Consider the following 14,809-nt stretch of genomic DNA (forward strand, 5'->3'; position numbering starts at 1 on the left):
AAGGGAAAAATAGGGCTAAACGGTGCGAGGCGCCACCAGTGGGTATCTGTTTAAGATGGACCTGGACAGTCCCAAGTTCAAGCCAACCGCAATGGAAGGCTGTTCGGGCACAGGACCAAGTTTGGCCAACTGGGAGTTGTGCGTAATCTCTGTGGCGAGGGCACACAGTTCTGCGACGCAAGGCTCCGCATTGCACTGCATTGGGTCTATGTAGTCACTGATCAAGAATTGCGCAATGCTGAGATGTGGCTCTATGTCAGATCTATTGAAGCTGTCGATTAGGGGCTACACCGTGATGCGATGTGTGGCCCTACATAGTCCGGGCACCCCCTTTGTCGAACTCTAAACTGGTTCTGGCCAATTCTTCCCATTCCCCGGGTCTAGTTCAAGCCTGGCAAGTGGAACAAAGGGATAACGGCCCAGGTGTGGGCTGCATTTGCTAGTGACAGGGTAGGCATCTTCTGCAGTCAGGAAAGGGCTGGGTACAGCCCCCATGCTACCAGTTTGAAGCTCAGGAAGGGCTGGGTACAACCCCAGCCTATCCTGCTCAGCAGAAGAACACCCTTTCCCAAACCCAAAGCACTTTTGTCCACTATCTGGAAGTAATACACATCACAACACAGGTGAGCATTAGCAGTCATGTGACCCACTACACTGGCAGAAAAGAACATTTGGTTTAGGCAGAAGAAATGGCAAGTTTCTAAACGTGACATTTTCAAATTAGTAATTTAAAATCAGAATTTGCCATTAAAGGGGATTTTAAATTACAATTCAAATCAGTAGAAGTAGTATTACTTTAGCTCTTCCTAAATTGAAGTTCCCACTTATTAAATGTAATAAGGTAACACAGTGTTAGGCTATGGGAGCCTAGCATTGCCATAGTGAACAAGCATTGGTATAGCCAATAGGTCTCACCTTTGGCCCCTTATACGTATTTAGTTATGCAGCAGGTCCCAAAGGCTAGACCTATTGGCTATGGCAATGCTTGTTAGTAATAGTAGTGCACTATTTCTATTTTAGTATTAGTTGTGTACTGGCTATATTCAATGTACTTGATAGTGATATATTGCACTTATTGCAGTTTTAGAAATAGCAGTCCAGTGCATACATTTCATTTTAAGTCGATTAAACACATTTTATTTGGAGGAATAGTGGTGCATGGATCACATTCAATTAATTTACATGGTCGTGCATTGGATACTTTTCATTTGAGGACTCGTGGGGCATTGCACACATTTAATGAATACGACTGGGGTGCTCTGAACTGTTTTCCTTTTTTATGAATCGTGATGCATTCAACATATTTTTATTATTTTAAAAGTGTTGCTTGACAGATATTGCATTGCAGTTAACCGTGGTGCGTTGCACGTACTTCAGTTTTAGAAAGGATAGTGCCGAGCACACTGTTTTATTGTTACGCATAGTGGTGCGCTGCACAAATGGGATTGCAATAAATAGTGAGACGTTATGCATAAGGAATTTAGTGAACCCTGCTCACCCAAGTAATGTGATCAATAGTGTCTGGGACACATTTCACTGCTGTGAATCACCATACACAGAACACATGTCATTGACGGCCGCAGCAGTGCGCGGCTCACTTTCTGGCCCGATGGTGCGCTACACACATTTCATGTTTTAGGAATCTCTGCGCCTTCTGAACATATTTCATTTTTTGGAGTAGCCGTGCACTGCACATTTCACTTATACCTGCAGTACTTGGTGCACCTCATTGATAAGAATAAAGGCCCATTGCGCACAGTTCTTTTATGGGACTAGCAGCGTACGCCAAGGATTTCAACATATTTCATTTTAGGAAACGTGTCATTTCACACGTCCTTGGCGTGGGTAGTGTTGCAAAGCACTCAGTTTATTTTTTTGGGAACAAGGTATTCGTTGCACTCGTTTTTAGATCGAGCTGGCGTTGGAGCGCGAAGTGCTCCCGCCAGCGAGTTCTATAGTCGCCGTGTTCACTGGCAAGGGAGTCTAGAGCTGTGCACGAGCCGCTACTGGCCTGTGCACGAGCCGACTCAGCTCTGTGGACGCGCACGTCTTCGGAAGACGTGCTGCGCCCGAGCCGCCTCCCGCTTGTTCTTTCAGCAAATATTCTCGGAGCCGGGCAAAGTTACCGAACAGCACAACAGGTAGGCTTTTTACATTTATGAAGACAGTATGATAGGCCTCGTACACACACCTCCCTTTCCAGTGCCATACTAAATCAATCTAGCAGTGTACCCTAGGTATTGTTGGGTACAGAGTATTTGAGATCTTGCTGTTGGCTATGGGCTATTAACGATGAAAGTATTCTCAAGCTTTGTCTGCGCAATTACATATTTTGTGATGATCATCGTGATTTCCTGTTTGGGTTTTTCGGATCCAAGAGAGGTGTTAACAGTCGATAAAGTTGATGTTTATAAAACTGTAATAAAGCGTCCTGTCTCTTTTTTGTGTTAAGCTTTTTGTTGTTTTCTACACGTAGTATATATATATATCTATATATATATATAGTCCAGGGCAGACAACCAAAGGAAGAAAATAATTTCGCGAAAGGCGTGTATTGTATTGTAGCTGAATGTATATAGTGCTTCTTACCTCTGAGGAAGTGCACTAGAAGAGGGGTAAGCACACTTACAGAGTGCAGTTTCAGAGTGCAGTTTCAGAGTGCAGTTTCAGAGTGCAGTTTCAGAGTGCAGTTTCAGAGTGCAGTTTCAGAGTGCAGATTGAGAGTGCAGATTGAGAGTGCAGATTGAGAGTGCAGATTGAGAGTGCAGATTGAGAGTGCAGATTGAGAGTGCAGATTGAGAGTGCAGAGTGCAGATTGAGAGTGCAGAGTGCAGATTGTGAGTGCAGATTGTGAGTGCAGATTGTGAGTGCAGATTGTGAGTGCAGATTGTGAGTGCAGATTCAGAGTGCAGATTCAGAGTGCAGATTGTGAGTGCAGATTGTGAGTGCAGATTGTGAGTGCAGATTGTGAGTGCAGATTGTGAGTGCAGATTGTGAGTGCAGATTGTGAGTGCAGATTGTGAGTGCAGATTGTGAGTGCAGATTGTGAGTGCAGATTGTGAGTGCAGATTGTGAGTGCAGATTGTGAGTGCAGATTCAGGGTGCAGATTCAGGGTGCAGATTCAGAGTGCAGATTCAGAGTGCAGATTCAGAGTGCAGATTCAGAGTGCAGATTCAGAGTGCAGATTCAGAGTGCAGATTCAGAGTGCAGATTCAGAGTGCAGATTCAGAGTGCAGATTCAGAGTGCAGATTCAGAGTGCAGATTCAGAGTGCAGATTCAGAGTGCAGAGTGTGAGTGCAGAGTGTGAGTGCAGAGTGTGAGTGCAGAGTGTGAGTGCAGAGTGTGAGTGCAGAGTGTAGAGTGTAGAGTGTAGAGTGTAGAGTGTAGAGTGCAGAGTGTAGAGTGCAGAGTGCAGAGTGCAGAGTGCAGAGTGCAGAGTGCAGAGTGCAGAGTGCAGAGTGCAGAGTGCAGAGTGTGAGTGCAGAGTGTGAGTGCAGATTCAGAATGCAGAGTGTGAGTGCAGCGTGCAGATTCAGAATGCAGAGTGTGAGTGCAGCGTGCAGATTCAGAATGCAGAGTGGGAGTGCAGCGTGCAGATTCAGAGTGCAGAGTGCAGTTAAAATGTTGCTTGGCTAGGGCTTTAAAGACACCCCAAACGTGGAAAAGACTGCTGTTTTTCTTTGGTTTTGTCCAATCTTGTCCAGACGGTCACGCCTAGTATTTTTTTGCAACTATCTTTTCTCCTAAAACATTAATATGCAGGATTGCTGAGGGGTCTCCCCTGTCAGTCCTCGTGGTTGTTTTTTGTGAAGCCCCTGCAAGAAATGGCCATAAAACAATTGGCTGTTTCAGTTGTCTAGAAACACCACAGATTCTGCTTGACCTGGGCGTGCTCCATGACTTGCAAGTGGAACTTCACAGTCAACTACATTAAAAAAAAGCATTTGCAATGCAATAGGTCTCGCATTTGTGAGAGTTTAACCTATTGGCATTGTAAATGACAATGCCTTTTATTTATGTTTTAAAAACCAACACATAAATAAAAGACATTGCCATTTACAATGCCAATAGCTCAAACTCTAACAACTGCGAGACCTATTGCATTGTAAATGCTTGTTTTATTAGTGCTAATTTCAGGGCGTCGCACGTTTTATTGGTGATAGTGGTGCTTTTCAACGCCTCGTCAGGAGTAGAAAGCGCCATATAAATACAATTACAAGTGCAGACATGTCATTTCTATAACAGTGCACTGTACATATTTCGTTGTGTAGGTCTGGTGATCCACTGCACAAATTTTATTTCAAGGAACAGTGATGCATCCCACACGTTTCAGTGAGACTGATAACAGCAACACATCGAACACATTCCATTCCATTAGAAATGCTGTGCAAGGTTTATTTCGAAGGTATAAATATCAGTGCACTGATCTTTAAGAATGGTGGTGCAGTGCGCGCATTATATCGATAAGCATTACATTGCCTGCACATATTTTCATGTTTGAAAGGCGGCACGCCGCACGTGCATTCCATCTCTGTGCATCGCAGCCTGCGCTCGTGCACGTAGGTCGGTTCTCACTGAACACACCGGGCATGGGCGCCACTTCTGCTAGCCTTGGACTGAGGGAACATCCAGACCATTTAGTGAGACCCGGCCCGCGCCCTTGCAGCCAGGACGCGCCCTGTCACAGCGCGTGCTCTCCCCCGCCCCCGCCCCCCCCCCCCCCCCCCCCCCCCCCCCGCCAGCAGGAAAAGAACGTGGATCTTTACTAAACACACTACCGCCTAAGGCCGAAATACAAGGGGCATGCTGCATGATAACGAAAGTGATTTAAAAGCCCAGAAAATAAAAAATACCCCTCTCTAAAAGCTGAAGTCCCTCCGCACTCCAATATTTTAACCCAAGAATTAATGCATTTTAGCTGTCTCCCGCCTAAGCATGCATCTGCTTCAATAGCACTTACTGAGAAAAAAACATTTCCAGTATTTCTTTTCAAAATCTCCTACTTTCCTGTTCTAAAATGTTGACATGCATGAAGTAGGGACCACCAGGGTCGGGGTTACATATGTCAAGGATACCTCATGGATTTTACTTTTACATATCATTATTATCAGGCTGCGTTTGTCTAATTGGTTCAATTCAAATGAACCATGACTACAACTCACTGAATTCACTGTTTAAATACAAAACCCCACAACAGGAAAAGTTATGCCCCGGTAACAAGAGTCCTCATAAGCAGCCTTGAAACGCTGCAGTGCTCAGCAGCAGGATAACCTTCCTCGGAGACGTACGTTATATTTAATAGTTTGGCTGAGCCGCCCTCCCCTAATAAAACAACGGTACAAGTGGGCTATTGCGCTTTGCATTGGGTGATGTGGAAATCCGGGATCCTGCCTCTCCCACTCTGAGGCTGTGGTGAAGTCTGTGATCTCGAAAACATCCGATTTCAGCTGTGAGGAAAGCAAAACATACACCACTTACTATTGAAAAGAATGAGGAAGCCAGCCATGTATGTAAATACAGACGAAGTAAAGCCTCAAACATAACCAGGTAGAACAACTCGCATCACTGCCAGCCGCCATCTTGGGGAGCCAGCTGTGTACACTACGAGTGCGCAGTGCATGGTGGGCAGGCGGGCAACTAGAGCCACATTTCGGGGGGGGGGCTGAAAAATAGTTCGGGGGGGGCTAATTCTCCCAACCACAGACAGAGTGGCTGTAAGAAGGGGTGCACACACAACAAAAGTAGTCATTTACACGTAAATGGGCTTTAAAAACCTTTTAAGTACTCGGGTGCGGCTGCAATTAGCTGCTCGTCAGTCCGCGAAGCTCTCTCTGCCCGGGCTGAATCACACGACTGGGGAGGCTTAAGCCCCGTGAGCCCAATGGGTGTTGCGCGCCTGATGGTGGGTTTCGGGAAGTGACTTCTGTGAGGGCTGTGCTGCAAAGCGTCATAGGAGGATGATGTACTCAAGGTGCTTAATTAAAGCGTGTCAACTCTCCCATGTAAGGTAAAGAGGGTTATCTACAAAACTCTTTATTTGTTGCATTCTGGTCTTTGTAGTTTTGCATATCTTATTTTAAACAAGTATGTTAAATGAAGCATCGAAATTGAAAAATAACAATGGTCTATACTTGGTGCGTTTGTATTTTACCGTTAAGCGCAATCAAAAATTGCTGACACTTTTTTTGCATATCTTATTTTAAACAAGCATGTCAAATGAAGCATCGAAACTGAAAAATCGCAATGGTCTACACTCAGTGGGTTTGTATTTTACTGTTAAGCACAATCGAGGATTGACGACTTTTTTTTTCAATATTTGATGCTTTTAGTAAGCAGCTCAGCATGCCGCGCTGCTTATTAAAAGCATCAAATATTGAAAAATACAGTTTGCCAAGCCCAAAAAAAAGTCCCCAGAGTGTCACGCTGCCAGTGAAGCATCCAGTCCCCGCATGCACATCTTCTGACCGTCCACGTGCACATCTAGCTTGGAATCCTTATTGATTCCAAAATGCCCTCGCATGGCGAGAGCAGCGCGCATGGCGAGACCTAAAAACATTTTTTTTTATACTTGCTGGACATGTAAACCTGAGGTGTTCAGGTCCTACATTTGAAATACCATGGACCCTGTCCTATGGGCCTTTAGGACCGACCTTAGGATGACATAAAAAAGAAATGTTTAGGCCTGGCAAAAGGTTAATTTTGCCAGTGCAAAATGACAGTTTTAAAACGGCACACACAGGTTGCAGTGGCATGCCTGAGATATGTTTAACAGTGCTGAATTATTGGGTGGCACAGCGGGTGAATGTTGTGCAAAGTATATTTGTTGTCTAATATTTTGAGTTTCTTTAATGACAATACTGTATGATGTCTGAGAAAGAGACCCTATCATATAGTGAAGAATATATAAATAAACTCCTTCAGGAAGAGGGAGGGGGTACTTTTTTGGCAGACAATACCACCAGCAGTGATTTGTCTTTAAACAGTAAAATGTTGAAATTCGAGCGCTTGGAAAAGAAGCTAATAAGTACGAGGTTACACGGCCATACACTAGCCAAGTACCTAAGGTCTAATGTTATTCCAATTGGCTTACAAGTTCGAAATGAACCAGCGATTTTCTTAGAGAACCCCAAGTTCAAAGAGAATTTTAGTTTTGTGTCCAATACTTGTTCAAGACATTGGATGGTTTTGGGCATTGAAACAGCTCAATACCATTGATTGGAACATGGAAGCATAATATATGCACCACCTCCTCCTTGAGGGTAAGCAATTAGGGCTCTCCGTGGGCCTTTTAACCCTCATTTTTTTATCTATAACTGCAACAGCTTATACATACACATTTATTCTCCTTCCCCATAGGCTCATCGATAAAGTTTTGGGTGCCCGGTTTTATAGTCCCGATGAAGACTCGCATGGCCCAGGCATAATTCACCGTTAGGCCCTAAGTCGAGTCGAAACGTCGACGCCCTTGATATTGAACCTGGACCCATATGTTTCTGCTTTATATTCATGTGCAAATCATTGATGACACATATGTGTGCTCCTATTGAAAAACTATAAAAATTATGTAATAATTTGTATTTAAGGCCAGGTCGAACAGGACGGATATTTGTGGATCCGCACTGTTCTGTATAAAGTGTTTAGGTCACTATTTCTTGATATTTCTTTTCTTTTCTTGATCACCCAACACTATTGAGTTCACCCTTCTTTATTTGCACGCTCTTCTTGAGGGCAACCACTATGACTCTTATTTATTGTCAGTCAATTACATTTTTACTCAGAGGCAATGAATGAATAAATTGCCCTTGGTTCATATGTATGCTGTTGCTTTCCCCCTTTTTTTGATATTGGTGCATTTATAGGTTGGAGCAGATTTATTTGCTCAAGAAATGTTTAATTAATGACTGAGTACTGACTAACTGCTGTATTGAAAAGAAATAGTCCACGAACCCTTGTTTATTAATATTGCAGCCCACTAGTAGCATTTAATTTACAGGGTACATGTAGCGCTATCTATTAGGTACTTGTAAGTAAATGAAAGGTACCAATTAGGTGTATACCAATGTTACCATGTTTGAAAGGGAGAGCACAAGCGCTTTACCACTGGTTAGCAGGATTAAACAAGCACAGCGAGGGGGCAGGAGAGCAAGCGAGGGGGCAGGAGAGCAAGCACAGCCAGGGGGCAGGAGAGCAAGCACAGCCAGGGGGCAGGAGAGCAAGCACAGCCAGGGGGCAGGAGAGCCAGCACAGCCAGGGGGCAGGAGGGCAAGCACAGCCAGGGGGCAGGAGGGCAAGCACAGCCAGGGGGCAGGAGAGCAAGCACAGCCAGGGGGCAGGAGAGCAAGCACAGCCAGGGGGCAGGAGAGCAAGCTAATAGGCGCTTGCCTGTATATCTGGAATGGATCCGACCCTCCTGAACTCATCAAGACACCCCTGATGTAAATGAACATGAAGCATCAAGGAACGGAGCACTGGCATGTGAGAGGGTCCGGTCCATAGCAGGTGTTAATTCCCCCTGGTAACAGTCTTCAACTGACAATTGACATTTCACTTCCCACCTGCATCTAGTGGCAGCTCGTGCACAGGACCATGGAAGGGCCCTCAGAGCCACGCTTTCTTAATCCCCATTGGAGTGTTGACCTGCGAGGCGCTGCTGTGGGTTTCCTGTTCTTGTTCTTTGCATTCCAATGCTGTCCGCTTCCTACGACAACCACGGCCTCGAAACGACTGAACGAACCACCCTCATAAAGCGTTATTACTGCCAGACTCCCTATCGTGGTAGTTCTGGCCACACAAAACAAAACGTCTCTTTGCTGGGCTTTGCTTGTTCCCATCTGGACAAAGCGTTCAATCTGAAGCCTGGCCCTCTCCTGCACTCAGCCTTTCACAGCACCGGAAGGTGTGTGCCCTGCATGCAGAGACACCAAGAGGCGCGTGCAGAGAGCCCGGCGTGGCTGTCCTCAAGCGCAGATAGTTTGCTCTTCCGCCCTGGAGCCCGCACCCGCCCCCCCCGCCCCAAGCAGCCGTATTCCGTTTAGGAAGCCAGCCAATGGAGAAGAGGGGCGGGTTCAAGCCCCACTGTAGCCAAAACATAAAATCTCAGACTCCGCCCACTGTTTACGCAGTTCGACGCAGGCCTCGACCTAAAAAGTGTGCAGAGGCCTAATGCCAACAAAAATGGGTTCTGCAAAAAGGTAGTGAAGGCAAAAATCTGGGGGAATAGCATGTTCACTGTAACCTGCACTGGTTGACAGTTTCTAGAAGGATCGATTATAAGGTGCTTTGCCACAGAGCCTATGAAATAGGCTTCATGCTGCATTTGTATTTACTTCCTAATCTAAGCGATAGCCCCGCGATTTTTAGAAAGGCCCTTGGTGGCGGGGTCAGGGGCTTGTACGTTCTCTGTTGATATTTCCTGTATTTGAAGTACACTCTGTCTTGGCCCGCACAAGATAGCGTACCATTCTATGCTTAGGAAAGCTCTCAAAATTCATCTATTGGTTAGCTTCATATCTTTTCCGATGTTAGTCAGTCTGTGCCAATATGCTATAAAAATAAAGAAGAACACCTTGCCAAAATGAATATCCAATGGTCCTCCAAGGGATCCAGTTCTGTTAAAGAAGGGGCACTATTACCAGGTATCAGAGCCAGAGATTCAAATCATACTTTTTATGAAAAATATATATTTTTATTGATTTTTAAACATATATTTATTAAAAAGACAATCATGGATTAAATATTTAGGAACTTATAAAAACAATCAATGTAATATTTCATATCAAATCAGAAGAAAGACATCATCATACAGTTCAGTGTTCCAGACACTCCGGGGCACTTAGGGGGGCTCAACAAACACTCACACCTTCAATGGGATCATTCAGACTCATACACATTCAAACTGTTCAACCAGGTGAATTTCACAAGGCCTGCAACAAATAGATGGACTTATGGTTGCATGGACCAGTGTGCAACAATGAGGGGGCAAATTAGATGGTATAGCGTTGCCGTCCTTGGTGGTAGCGCCGACACGCGTTACGGTGTAGGGCACCTTCGTCAGGGCAAACGGATGTGGCTGGGGAGGGAAACACACAAGCTGAAATTTAAACATATTTTCTTTTAAGTTGTCCAAAAGATTTCATACATTTTTATCTACATATTTATCAACATGATTGTTCTACATACATTTTATTGGTTTAAATAATGCATTTAAGAACATGAAATATAGTGGCTCTAATACCAGTAAAGGCTCCTAGGATATAGCCCCCCATGATCGGGGACTAAGGGCCAGACAAGGGATAAAGGCCTAGGTGAAGACAGACAATATATCTATCCAAGTTCAGTCAGTCATACATTCTAGAACATCTATTTGTACATTCATTTCGATTCTTAAAAATAGTACCTCAGATGGTTTCTCCAGTTCAGTTGGTTTCAGGGGTAGCAGCATCAAAGGTACTGTTACCCATACAACCAAGTTACGGGGCGTCCAGATAATAGGGGAGGGGTCATATTTAGATTTAACTGGGAGATTTCAAAGATTTCATTTCTTTTTGTTTGTCATTTTTTAGATTCCTCATATATATCTATCATGGAGGGGTGGAAACACATAAGGGGCACAGAGGGTGTTACCTGTAATCCACGGGACTTCAAAGTGTTCAGGTTTAGAAGGATCCGTTTTTTTCACATGTGGTAAATAAAGAAGATCTTATTCAGTAGAGGGGAAGTTCTATTTCTTTTCCTGTTAGAATCCAATATATGAAAGAATTTCAGGGGCTCAATATTTATAATACAGATGACGCAAGGTAACAAAGCTTCCTGTTCACAGTTTCTACATTGAAAAAAGTTGGTACATCTAGTGGTATATGTTGTACAAACCATCCCCTACCTTCTGGTGACCGTAGGAGATACGCAGAGATACAGTTCCTTCCCCAGGGGTTCAGGTTTGCTATAACAGCGGATCAAGGGTCGCAATCATAAACTGCAAGATGAGAAAGACCAATGCTCAGAAGCTGTCTCATCATTCAAGGGTCTCTGAAGGTCTATATGGGTAGTTGGATCTTAGTTCTTCCTGAGCAGATATCCAGTTGTAAGGGGCAATCTATACTCCTTAAACTTGGGACCCCCTGATGGAGATAGCAAGTCTCGTAGTATAGTCTCAGGGGCTATAACAGGTTAAGTACGTATGCTCACCTCGTGGCACTTGATATGTGCAGGCCACGTCTAATCGTCAAACAGAAGCAGGGAAAGATGGTTTATGGTTATTTCTTCCTTCCAGGAGGTGTCACCGAGATACATCCCTGCAGGGGGAGGTTAAATACATTAGGGATCTAACACGTGCTATATTTCAAGTAGTAGACTAGAGAAAAACGAGATTGTCAAGGGGCCAGATGCCTTCCTCATGTAGCAAATGCGAAACGGCTTAACCATCTGCGTAGGGTTAATTGGTATGGCAGGGCTTAATGCACTGACCTGATCAACGTGGGGGTATGATGGCCGCATCTGGAGAGCGCCCGGAGCTCGAGGGTCGGACCTTTAACTAATGCCCCATGCTCACTTGAAAGACTGATTAAGGAGAGGGTGGATTCCTAAAGAAAAAGGAGTGGGGTCAGTAGGTAAGGGAAAGTTACACTGGATACTCAGAAAAAGGGCGAAGGGGGCAAGCGGATGCGTAGTTTACCTGATAAAGGATAAATCAGAGCGCTTCCAGACGGCGGGGACTTCAATCCGTATCCATTTCGTCCCGGGGCGACGTGGAGCCTGTGGCGTATAAGGGTCTCAACAGAGGGCGCGGATTTATACACGTCACGATGAGATTGGATGCAGCTGAACCTCAAAAGCATAATAACAGAGAACGGACTAGAGCTATCGGTTGAAGTCGCCATTTTGGAGTGGTTACCCTCATAGCGCTGGTAGCCTTTTCGACATCCTACATATAGATAGTCATCAAAGGAAGAAATCATATAGTCAGAGGATCATATAAATAGGTCACAGGAAGGGAATTCTTTAGGTAAAATTATCTTTTGTGAGTCAAGGAGATTTTTGTGTTGTCGGTTAGAGACAATTTTTTTATTTATTTTTATTTTATTTTATTATAAACGACCATGGTAGATGTTCCAGAAGTGAAAAACGTACCTCGGTAAAACTAGTCTCTGTCTAGTTTTACCGAGGTACGTTTTTCACTTCTGGAATATCTACCAAGGTCGTTTATAATAAATAAAAAAAACAAAAAAAAAACAATTTGGTCTCTAACTGACAACACAAAAATCTTCTTGACTCACAAAAGATAATTTTACCTAAAGAATTCCCTTCCTGTGACCTATTTATATGATCCTCTGACTATATGATTTCTTCCTTTGATGACTATCTATATGTAGGATGTCGAAAAGGCTACCAGCGCTATGAGGGTAACCACTCAAAAATGGCGACTTCAACCGATAGCGCTAGTCCGTTCTCTGTTATTATGCTTTTGAGGTTCAGCTGCATCCAATCTCATCGTGACGTGTATAAATCCGCGCCCTCTGTTGAGACCCTTATTCGCCACAGGCTCCACGTCGCCCCGGGACGAAATGGATACGGATTGAAGTCCCCGCCGTCTGGAAGCGCTCTGATTTATCCTTTATCAGGTAAACTACGCATCCGCTTGCCCCCTTCGCCCTTTTTCTGAGTATCCAGTGTAACTTTCCCTTACCTACTGACCCCACTCCTTTTTCTTTAGGAATCCACCCTCTCCTTAATCAGTCTTTCAAGTGAGCAGGGGCATTAGTTAAAGGTCCGACCCTCGAGCTTCCGGGCGCTCTCCAGACGCGGCCATCATACCCCCGCGTTGATCAGGTCAGTGCATTAAGCCCTGCCATACCGATTAACCCTACGTAGATGGTTAAGACGTTTCGCATTTGCTACATGAGGAAGGCATCTGGCCCCTTGACAATCTCGTTTTTCTCTAGTCTACTACTTGAAATATAGCACGTCTTAGATGCCTAATGTATCTAACCTCCCCCTGCAGGGATATATATCGGTGACACCCCCTGGAAGGAAGAAATAACCATAAACCATCTTTCCCTGCTTCTGTTTGACGATTAGACGTGGCCTGCACATATCAAGTGCCACGAGGTGAGCATACGTACTTAACCTGTTAAAGCCCCTGAGACTATACTACGAGACTTGCTATCTCCATCAGGGGGCCGGGGGGCCCCAAGTTTAAGGAGTATAGATTGCCCCTTACAACTGGATATCTGCTCAGGAACTAAGATTCAACTACTCATATAGACCTTCAGAGACCCTTGAATGATGAGACAGCTTCTGAGCATTGGTCTTTCTTATCTTGCAGTTTATGATTGCGACCCTTGATCCGCTGTTATAGCAAACCTGAACCCCTGGGGAAGGAACTGTATCTCTGCGTATCTCCTACGGTCACCAGAAGGTAGGGGATGGTTTGTACAACATATACCACTAGATGTACCAACTTTTTTCAATGTAGAAACTGTGAACAGGAAGCTGTGTTACCTTGCGTCATCTGTATTATAAATATTGAGCCCCTGAAATTCTTTCATATATTGGATTCTAACAGGAAAAGAAAAAGAACTTCCCCTCTACTAAATAGGATCTTCTTTATTTACCACATTTGAAAAATACGGATCGTTCTAAACCTGAACACTTTGAAGCCCCGTGGATTACAGGTAACACCCTCTGTGCCCCTTATGTGTTTCCACCCCTCCATGATAGATATATATGAGGAATCTAAAAAATTACAAACAAAAAGAAATGAAATCTTTGAAATCTCCCAGTTATATCTAAATATGACCCCATCCCTATTATCTGGACGCCCCGTAACTTGGTTGTATGGGTAACAGTACCTTTGATGCTGCTACCCCTGAAACCAACTGAACTGGAGAAACCATCTGAGGTACTATTTTTAAGAATCGAAATGAATGTACAAATAGATGTTCTAGAATGTATGACTGACTGAACTTGGATAGATATATTGTCTGTCTTCACCTAGGCCTTTATCCCTTGTCTGGCCCTTAGTCCCCGATCATGGGGGGCTATACCCTAGGAGCCTTTACTGGTATTAGAGCCACTATATTTCATGTTCTTAAATGCATTATTTAAACCAATAAAATGTATGTAGAACAATCATGTTGATAAATATGTAGATAAAAATGTATGAAATCTTTTGGACAACTTAATACAAGAAAATATGTTTAAATTTCAGCTTGTGTGTTCCCCTCCCCGGCCACATCCGTTTGCCCTGACGAAGGTGCCCTACACCGAAACGCGCATCGGCGCTACCACCAAGGACGGCAACGCTATACCATCTAATTTGCCCCCTCATTGTTGCACCCTGGTCCATGCAACCATAAGTCCATCTATTTGTTGCAGGCCTTGTGAAATTCACCTGGTTGAACGGTTTGAATGTGTATGAGTCTGAATGATCCCATTGAAGGTGTGAGTGTTTGTTGAGCCCCCCTAAGTGCCCCGGAGTGTCTGGAACACTGAACTGTATGATGATGTCTTTCTTCTGATTTGATATGAAATATTACATTGATTGTTTTTATAAATTCCTAAATATTTAATCCATGATTGTCTTTTTATAAATATATGTTTAAAAATCAATAAAAATATATATTTTTCATAAAAAGTATGATTTGAATCTCTGGCTCTGATACCTGGTAATAGTGCCCCTTCTTTAACAGAACTGGATCCCTTGGAGGACCATTGGATATTCATTTTGGCAGGGTGTTCTTCTTTATTTTTTGCTTTGATCCCCTTCCTTCCTGCCTACATCCTGTATAGCCTTGTGGAACCCCCTTCTA

The 14,809-nt window shown here is 44.1% G+C and overlaps 1 protein-coding gene across 1 annotated transcript in view; it reads left to right on the plus strand.

Moving 5' to 3' along the window:
* The window catches only part of PKD2 (polycystin 2, transient receptor potential cation channel), a 239,049-nt gene that overhangs the window by 176,318 nt on the left and 47,922 nt on the right, over positions 1-14,809 (plus strand). The gene's annotated exons all lie outside the window — the stretch shown is intronic.

The sequence above is a fragment of the Lissotriton helveticus genome, chromosome 2_1 (assembly GCF_964261635.1).
Source record: "Lissotriton helveticus chromosome 2_1, aLisHel1.1, whole genome shotgun sequence".
Taxonomy (NCBI): Eukaryota; Metazoa; Chordata; class Amphibia; order Caudata; family Salamandridae; genus Lissotriton; species Lissotriton helveticus.